The sequence below is a fragment of the Dermacentor albipictus genome, chromosome 4 (genome assembly GCF_038994185.2).
Source record: "Dermacentor albipictus isolate Rhodes 1998 colony chromosome 4, USDA_Dalb.pri_finalv2, whole genome shotgun sequence".
NCBI classification, from domain to species: Eukaryota; Metazoa; Arthropoda; class Arachnida; order Ixodida; family Ixodidae; genus Dermacentor; species Dermacentor albipictus.
In genome coordinates, this window is record NC_091824.1 from 142,675,885 (window position 1) to 142,686,254 (window position 10,370).

The following is a 10,370-nucleotide window of genomic DNA, read 5'->3' on the forward strand; positions in this document are numbered from 1 at the left end:
TAGCGATGTTTGCAATGAGTCGAATATGTGTTTCGATTTCTCGAGCAAGTACTGTCCACCTCTCTGAATAATCTAGCTGAAGGACTAGAATTCCGTTATCTGCAACAAGCGATCCTTATTCAGGAAAACTTGAGAATAATCATCCCGTATGTTGCGTGTAAGATGTTCACTTGTTTATTTCACATGTTAGACTACGTTTCCTTTTTGTAGAACTTTTCTTTTTTCTTTTTCAAACCTACAGGGCCGAATTAACAAACCTTTTCGTTGTTTGCCGTAGGCCGACGCACCTTCTGTTATCATCACTGGCCGGCCACACAAGTCCTTAGAGCATCGCTAGTGACGCTGCATGTTTATTGATGTGTTCACAGCGGTAAAGGAGTAGTCAACCGGCGCTTGTTATTGTAGTAACACTGTAGTAACTGACGCCCGGACAGCAGATAAGCCAATAAGGAAAGGTTATTTCGAGAGTGCTTTCTTTAAATAGATGGAGTGACGTCCTTATCTGCGCTCAAGGTGGTCGATACGATAACGGCGCAAGCTTCACCGCTTCGCTGACACGTCACCGCACGACGTTACAAATGCAATGTCACAGTTGCCTTCCCGCGGTATCACCTTGCGCCGCAGGCCCGCTGACACGTTCACTCGAGGTCAGGCCCAATATATATACGAGGAGCGATCGCATACCGCGCTGACGCCCCGCTGCCGTCAACATGTAGCGGCTCCCTGAGCTAGCAAGCATGCTTCAATATCAGTCGCAGGCCACACTTCTTTCATTGCTTCTTTACTCAGAGCTATATTAATGGAACGCCAGTGAGCAACAATAAGTTAAACTTTGGACTGGCAAAATATTCACGCGGGAACAATGCTAAGACACTGAGGTCAAAGCACAGAGAAAAAAAAAAAAAAGAACGACACGCTGACCGTATCGTTAGCACTGTTCCCGCCTGAGTATGATTAACCAACTAGCCGATGCTTTCACGTTAATTGACATGGTAAAAAATATCCTTTCCAAACTCTATTTCCCTTTGATGCTCGCACGCGTAATGCGAAGACGTGGGATCGTGAGATTTATCAGTTCCTTAAATCAATTAGTAACCACAAGTAATTTCCCCTACTTTTGTCCTTGCTGTCGTTCTTTGTTGGCATCTCATGGCATGATTAATAAAAATCGGGCCCCTCGGTTAAAACCCTTCCTTCTCGTTATATATATATATATATATATATATATATATATATATATATATATATATATATATATATATATATATATATAAAAGCTACAGGATGGCTCCTACGTAAATGAGCCAACATTACGCACACGACTTTGCTTGGGTGAGTTGCGCCGTGACATGGAGGAAGGAGAAAACCCTTTCTCCCTGCGTCACGAGCAGGCCTGTTAGGACAAGCCACGCGCTCACATGACCGCTCGCCGGCTACGACTGCTACGATTCTGATGCGCCACTAAAATCCAGTTCCAGCCAGACGCCAATGCGGACACTAGCGCAGGCCGACTGAAGCGCACACAAGCGGCCAATCCGGAAATCTCTGGAATCTGGCAACAACGCTTGCAGCGTTTTGGCGTTCTCTTTGCGAAGGTGTTCTCCAACGTTGCTGGTAAGTGTGCGGCCGGTGTCCCAACGCGCGATGCCTTAGTTGTCGTTTGTCATTTCCTCACTGTCTTAACTTGATCGCCCCTATTTGCAGTGCCCTAATTCATGTCACTGTCGCTGGTTATGTCCTTCACGCAGCGCTAAAGCAAACAATCCATAACTGTGCGTACTCGGCGTTCGCCCTGGTGACCTTTCATTCAAACTCTAGGTGAATGGTCGCCTAAAATCATTTTGGTGGAAAACGTTTTATGTGAAGATGAACTCCCTAATAAACGTGTGGCGGGTGTAATATTGTTGTCCGCACTATGCTGTTGTATTTTAAGAGTCATGGTACAGCGCGAGATGTTCGCTCGGGCGATGAATGCAGTGAACGTTCGATGCTAGCCTCATTATTGGTTGAAACGGTTTCTCTTTTTCAGGCCACTGTAGGATGTTTGTATCGAAAGCCAGCCGCTACGCCTTCAGGATTTCCCACGTAAGTATGCGTCATAGATGACAGACCGCGCACGCCGAGTCAAGCTGGCTAAATTTTTTTTACGCGAGCTGTAACACGTGCAGTTGTGTAATTCCAGAGATGTACACGCCGAACTCGTTTCGATTCATTAAGGAACTGCTCGTCGTTGAAGCCAGCTTGCCGTCTCTTGTCGATGCAGTCTATGGCACCTTCTGGAGGCAAATATAATCGCCGATGACCAACAGTAATCGTAAACGTTGGTTAACACTCTTATGCGTTGTCCTGCAGAGCAGTAGTTTATTCGTCAATGAGCTAAACGTTGGCAGTTTGCGTTACAATTTCCAGCACGAAATTTTAAAAAATGGAGCTTCTGACAAGGGTGTACTACGCATTCAATAAGAACGCGCCGCAGGTTTTTGATACGTGCCTTATTGGGTAACCCTGGGCAGCCAAGAACATTTGCCCACTTGAGGTCGTTAGGGTGAGGGCTTATCACGGAATATTGCGGAAATCTCGAAAGAAATATTACTTGTGCCACAAAAAAAGGCGTTACGGAGCTATGCATCAGTGCGGTCCTTAGAGTGGCAGTGTTATTACAGGGTATTAAAATGGTCGAAGCAGCCACACCAATCCTTTGTGGGACAGTGTGCCATGTTATGCCATAATTTAAGAGGCTGTAATAAAATAATGGTACAAAACAGTGCTAACTTGACCCTTGTTGTCACCTGTCACACTCTTAATCAGCTATATGAGCTGTTTTTGTGCATCTGTAATAGCTGTTGCTAGCATCAAGCATGTTGCATGGTCAAAGCGGAGCAGCTTCACTGGAAGCTGCAGTACCTAAGTATTGTTGTAGATCCTGGCAGTTATTGCCTTACCATTACTACAAGCTATACAGTCTAGTATAGCAATATTGGTGCTCGTAGGATTAGTGTAAATGAAACTTAGATTTGCACTTAAAATTTAATCTTCCGTGTGGTTTCACTGTGTGAAACAAAACCCTCAAGAACACACACGCACAAAAAGAAATTGTACATGTAGAACCAATGCACATGTTGGTATCTATGTGAAGTGAGGCTTAAATAAAGTGGTTAATTAAATGCTTTAGAATGGCACTGCATACAATTTGGCGATTACAGGTGCAGAGAAAAGTATGACATTTATGAAGTGACATTTAGGGATTCTTTACCGCTTGTGTCACAGTGGGATATACCCATTCTTAAAGATTGGCCAAGAATGGGCACACCCCTAATGCACTAAATGGCTAAATCAAAGAAAGTACAGCAAGGGATTTGTGAAATATAATACCAGTGTCACACGGTCACTTTCGATCGTGATTGGCTCCCTCGTGCAGCTTGTGCAAAGGAACGAATCGTGACCGAAAAATTTGATCCGGATCAGGCTTGATCGCGATAAAAAGTGCCCCATTTCACACCCGTATAATTAACCATTATATCAGCAGATCGGTGTGCTTTCGAGATATCTATGAGGCAACATATATTCATGTTCTATGTAGGAAGTTAATCTTTTGTTATGCAGAAAAGAGCTGGACGTGTGTAGTCGGCACAATGCTTATATGAGCCACATCGTGGGCACCTTCATATAACCTGTGTGTGTGTGTGTGTACACACGCAGGGTGTTTCAGCTAACTGAAACGTTAAAAAACATGCTGAGTTCAAAAGTTAAAAAACATGCCGATGCTTTCTAGTTAGATAATTAGTCAAGATTTATTCGCCAACTTCTGAAGCAATGAAGCTAGGAAAAAGAATTCGAATTAGGAAGTTGTAGAGCGGTTTGCAAAATGTCTGAATAAACAGTTTCTGTTTATCAAGTATTAATGTTTTTCAGCTTACTGTGGGTGCCCACGAAAAAAAAAAAAAACACTACATGACATGCCCTCTTGCACATCACAATTTCACTGCTCCCAAGCGTTGCACGCATAAACGAACATAGCATTTAGCCGGGTGTGCTGCCGCTGTCTGCTTGTTGCTATCGTGAACCGCCGCGAGACAAGCAGATCGGTGCCGTAAATCCCACAGCCAACGCCTTCATCACTGCCCTGTCGCCTTTTAAGCAGCAGCACGCCTTGTTAGATGCCATGTTTGTTTGTACGTGGACAGTTTGGGAGTGCTGCAATTAGTGCGTGCAAGCGGGTATGTCACATGGTATTTGTTTGTATTTTGTGGGCATCCACAGTAAGTTGAAAAACACGAATACTTAATAGATAGAAAATTAGAACTGTTTAATCAGACATTTTGCAAAGCACTCTTCAACTTTCTAATTGGAATTTTCTGCCTAACTTCGTTGCTTCAGAATTTGCTTAAATAATCTTGGCTAATGATGTATTTTAAAAATACTGTGGCATACTACGTCCAAAAGTGAGCAACATGCATTTGGTTGCGTCGTCTTGGAGTGCGTCGGCATATTTCTAAACACTGGCTAAAGTTAGCTGAAACACTCTGTATGCACACACCCACACACACACACAAATAAATCGGCATGTGCTTGAAGTCTTACGCGAGCTACATACTGGGCATTCTTACACCAGTGGTTGTGCTACAGGTTGCAAATCTAACCTGACACTCTGTAGTGTACCATTTCCAACTTGATGACTTCAACAAGAAAATAACTGAGCAACATGACAAAACCCAAAAGAAATAAACAGGATATGCACTGCACCCACAACCAACAGACATGCGCTGTACTTGCAACTTCAGCGGATATCCTGTCTATTTTCATCTCTCTTATTGTCTTTGTTTCATCATGTTGCTCATTCTGCTTAGGCATGGATTTATGGATGAAAAATGTTGCCTGCTTAGGGCAGTATTGTAGTGAGCACTTTAATTGTATCCCCCATTTTATCATTGGCCTTGACTCCGCAATGTTATAACTGTTCATTCCAGAATGTCTACTTTGACAACCAGTTGAAGACTGGGAAGGACCGTGTCGTGTCATCGTCGGCATTTGCACTGTCGACTGTGGGCATTCTGCTGTCTGCCTTCGGCCTCCGACAGATGGGTCACAACCAGAAATGGATGGAGCGCGGTTGATGACACTGAAATGACACTAGCCTAAATCAATTCTCCAACCCTTAGGCAATGCCACCTTTGCCCAGCATGTTGCTTTAACAGAAGGTCAGCATGAATTGCACCATCATCACATTGACAGTCAAGGACTTCTTGTGCATAGAAAGCTTGCTGTTTTAGCACCCATTCTTGTATCAAAGTTTCCAACAACCTGTATTTTTGTCGAAAAAGATCTTTTTGAACGTTATGATGATGAATGTTAGATTTATGTTGAATAAACCCTCATCTATCAAGTTATTTCTGTGTTGATGTCTGAACCTTAAAATCGTGTACCAACAGGCCAGATAAAAGGCAGCTTAAGGTGCAGAGAAGTGGCTGAACATTCACATTTTTGAAGGAAACCTTTGCTCGTGGCAACATCACAAGCAGCAGCTCTCCTGCTGCCAGATTCAGCTTCGGTTTCGATGAATTATTTGCTACTCCTGCTCCTTGTTTCTCAATTTTACAGTAAAGATGTTGAGAATAGATGCAGTGGATAATATCTGCTCCAAATGCCTACAAAAATTTGGGATAATGAGTGGAGCTGATGCGGCGAGATTGAGAAAGAAGTACATGTTGAGGATGACATGTTGATAAAGGTAGGAAATTTCCAAAGTACTGAGCATTGAAGCAGATAAATAAATGTTTGAATTGTTGCTGTAAGGAGAAGGCAGCATTTCAGTTAGAAGTTTTTGCAGTGGAGAACTGTGCTTGAAATCAACTGTTGCAATTCTCTATGCTTATTTGAAAGAGTTAGTTGTAAGTGCCCATGTGTTAAAGTCACTGGCGCCAGCACTACAGTTGCAGATCGATGTGTTCAGGTGATGAGGATGGTGCATGATGGCTGCAAATTGCCACAGGAGCCAGAAATGTGCTTTTGTGAACCTTGCTTTGCTGGAGTCTTGGTTGCGATTATGCGAGATTGAACACGTCTGCTGCGTTATGGTATCTGAATTTTTTTGCATACAATGGAAGGTGCGATTTGACATTTTAAAAGGATGACCAGGCTCGTGCTTTAAATGCTGTGCATAGTTTCGCTTTTGTAAAATGCAGATCTGCAACTTTCGGGCTCAGATGTTTACAAGTGTCATCTTAGACAAACATTGTGCAGGTGAGAGCAAAAGTTTAGAGACAAGTCACCACAGTATCGGCAAAAAATTGAAATTTCTACTAACGCAGCCGTGCAACTTGAAATTGTCTTAATGCATTACATTGGTTGTATAGCCGCACGTAGGCTGTACCACTTTATCTCGGCTGTCATGCCTAGGCTACAGAGAAAATATATTTCGAAGCACGTGGCTCCTACTTGCTCACAAGTCGCGACTGTACCGTTAGTGTGAATGGAACGCTCACTATGACAATGTGTGATCGCCCAGTAGCCGGTTTCATAGAGTAGTTCCAGTTGTGCACCTCTTGGAGTCTAAACCTGGAACCGGAGTTACGCGTTGGGATAGTTTCGGAATTGCTCGCGTGAAGCTGTACGCCGAGTACATTCAGCATGATTCAGCTGGCAGTCCACAATTTTGCTAGGAAGGCTGCGTGCACTTTTTTAAAGCGCACAGCACGACAATGGCCCTTTCAACTGTCTATTTGTTTAAGCAAACAAGCATGAACTTGCACTACTTTCGTCAATTAGAAAGCTGTACGTCAAAGCTGTACGAGAGCACACGCTCACCTTGTTTTCTTCAGGCGCCGTACGCGCTAGTCCTGCTTTGCTTGCAGAAGAATCGCAAGTTGGTAAATATTATCGACCACTTCTTTTGAAGTTCGAAAATAATGTCGCAGATGGCACCGCACCGCGTATTTAAGGTGCACTCGTCGCTGTCAGTCACGACGATGCCATCGAAGCACGTACATTCGCGCTTCCTAGAAAATTTCTCACTTTCGGGCGTTTCGTAAACCGCCATCTGTGATCTAAATCGATCGTCAGCTCGTCCCGACTATCGTCAGAAAATCTTCGCAAAGGCGCATACGAAAATTGTATGCATGCGTTCTTCGGTGCCATCGCAATATCCGCGTCGTCTGCAACGTACAGTACATGCTGTACGCAAGGCTTCCTGGGATTTCCAGCGGTGCTCCGCAAAATTTTCTGGCACGCGCTGGAGGCGGGGGGAAAAATAATAATAAATCAAACATGGAGAAAATTATTGACGATGGTTGTCAATAACTCGACAATTTTTGCGCGAGCGACAGTGTGCACCGTGGTTTTCCCTCTCGGTTGCGCGAGAGCACGCCCCCTTTCAAACCTCGGCGCCTTTGCATAGCAAGTTCATGGACCAACACCGACCACCGTAAACCACGAAAACGGTCAAAAGAGAAATTTATTTGCCTCTTTCGACCATTTTCTTGGTTGACAGCGGTGTGGTGGTGTTAAGCTACTCGCTTGAACGAGCCCAGCATGGTGCGCCTTGTCCACCGAGGAACGGTCAATAGGGGCGCGCCGGGGAAGACCGGTGCAAATTATTGAGGATGCTATTCAGCGGATTTCTTTCAACATCATGACTAACCAGCACCTCTTCCAGAAGGAAAGGCGGATAACTATAATCGCCGATATAAAAATGGCAGCAAAGAATCTTGCCGCCGTACTTACACTATGGGCGGCTAGGCATTCTTACCAACACAAAAGCTGGTACAATCATGGGTGGAGCATGCTGGGCATGCGTGCATAAATTCGATAGCATTAAGAATGATTAAACAGAGGGAAATGCTACAAGGAACTGCATTTGATTGCCAAAAGCTCCGTGCACACAAGGTGCATTGAAGGACATTGAGCTTGAAAATGCGGGAAAGAAGACATCCTTTTATAGAAGACATTTCCCGTACCTTTCATAAAAAGTGTGCAGGTAGCGGTGTGCGAGTATTCGAAACAAAAAGTAATATAGAACAAGGCACAATATAATAATACATACGTATAGCAAAATTACGTTAGAATATGAATATCTTTGCTGTTAAATTTGTATTCAGTTCCAGTTATTCACTATTTGAAGTTGTGGAATATTCATTTCTCTTTAACTATATGGGATAACAGTTCTTGGAGTCCACCGGAAAACAGATGCAAGCCGCGACTGTCCCAAATGACTGCTGCAGGGAACCCATGCAGTTGCTGCACAGAGGCAATAGCTGCTGGGCATTACATCGTGCAGCTAACTTCTGCTCAATAATTTCCAGTATTCAATACTTGTGCTCATACAGGCAGCTTACAAATTTGTTTTCTCATTTTAGTTAAATATTTGCACAACTTTGCCAAGTTTCCATCCACGTTGTTTTAAACAACGTGCAGTACTCCAACTTGGCTCCTTAAAGAATTTGACGTGCTGTTCCAGTGCGAATACTGCCATTGTGATGGTGTGAAAGATGAAATAACCTTTCAATTGTTTTTTTTTTTGTTTACAAGCTCCTCAGCTGACCAGATGTGCAATTCTGAACACTACATGTATCAAATGACAATGTGAATTTTTTTTTACCAAAGTGATTCCACATAACTTTTTCACTAGATAAAATCGGAAAATACTGGGTATATTTGATTCAATACGCAATGGTCATTTTTCAAATATTCGTCTCCGATTTTGAAATTTCCCTACCCGAAACACCCTTGTAGTTGCAGGGCTCATATTTTCCAAAGACCATTTTCTTTTATACTTATCGCCAACCATCTGTCCAGCAGAGCGGCTGATTAGGGGCCTCCATTTTGAACAAGCCAATGATGAAGGACGCAAAATAATGGAAAATTACAGCTTTATAATCTGGTAAAAAGCCTATTAGCCATCATCACTAAGAAATCCCTGCAGCATCTTATGATAGGGTGGGTGGCAGAGAACCACACCATTGCCCCAGTAGTTTCTGGCATCCGAGTTCAGGTAACAAAGGGTCGATTTTGGAGGCCATGCCATTCAGAAACCTCGCCATGATAATGGGTAAAGCAGCACTACCTCACTTTGCGTCAGCACAGCTTCGAGCACAATAACAATGAAATGAGGTACCCATGAAAACATTACAGGAACAACATTTTGTTGCCGTAAACTGTGACCTCACAATGGGCATACAAAGATGTATCGCTCAGAAAGAAGTCACGAGGTGGTGGCTTCTGGTCTTGGGCACATGGCACACTTACCTCAAAAGCAGACCTGCCAACCTTAAAATTAGAGTAATACTATGATTTAAGACTAATACAATTTTGTAAATGATACTAAACATTGTTCTATAGCTTGAAATGCTGCTGTTTAAAAAATAGCAAGCTTTGTTGGATAATAACAGTACGAACATTCACCTTGTTCGACCCACAGCTACAATGCTCTGCACTGCAGAATAACCCAAATATTTACAAACATTATCATAAAGCATTTATGCAATAGCAGTAGAAATTCCATCTGCTGTTATACACTGGTTCTATGGAGTGAAAGATGATTCTGCAGATAGGTAAAAGTTATCGAGCTCATCTGAATAACCTTCCTTTGCCAATTGGTCAGTGATTGTACTTGTATTCTTCTGAAATTTTTGACCTAAACAAGACAAAATAAATGGCAAAATTATTGGTTATGATAACAATGGTTAACAAGGTTTAAAGATAGAGAATGTTAAGACAAAGTTCAAATTTGGTAGGCATATAAAGATTCTGCAGGCCTCTTTACAGGCTCTCGACATAAATTTCATAGGGGAAACCTTTTCTTGGCATTTTATAGGTTCACATAAACGCAGTACCTATTTTACAGAATTTCTAATGACACAAATGATGTGTATGTTCAGTCTAATGCAGCGTCATTTGCTATTCTCATGGTGTTTTCCAGTGGGGCACAACATGCCAGCACATTGGACGCCAAGTTGGAGCTACGCCGAGATTTTAAATGTACGGGCATTTCTGTGCCTACCCTACCCCCTTTGCTGGATCTGGGTTGCTGGCCTCTAGGCACCCTAGAGTGCGCCACAATGCTGTCCAACGTGTGCACACTGTGGGTGTTGGTGCTATGATGGCCATTATAATGAATTCCATGATACTTATAATAGGTCTTCAAGCACGTTTGCATTTAAATGTTCTTGCATTGACGTTGACAGTCATAGATAGATGGGTTCTGGTTTTTGTCTTGTACTTGCATGAAATAAAAATGTGGACACCTAGTGACATCGTCATTCAAATGTGGTGCACTCTTTGTGGGTAGTAAATGACCACATACAGGCAGAATCTCATCGAACATACAGAGTTCAGAGCCATGTATTTTGGCAGTATGAATGATACGTTCCAAGAAA

General features: G+C 42.9%; 1 long non-coding RNA gene across 1 annotated transcript; it reads left to right on the plus strand.

Moving 5' to 3' along the window:
* The first annotated feature begins 1,468 nt into the window (after positions 1-1,468).
* LOC135915447 (uncharacterized) lies at positions 1,469-5,387 on the plus strand. The gene is made up of 3 exons (XR_010568623.1): positions 1,469-1,614; positions 2,030-2,085; positions 4,968-5,387. It is a non-coding gene; the product is annotated as an uncharacterized lncRNA (long non-coding RNA).
* Positions 5,388-10,370: the final 4,983 nt, after the last annotated feature.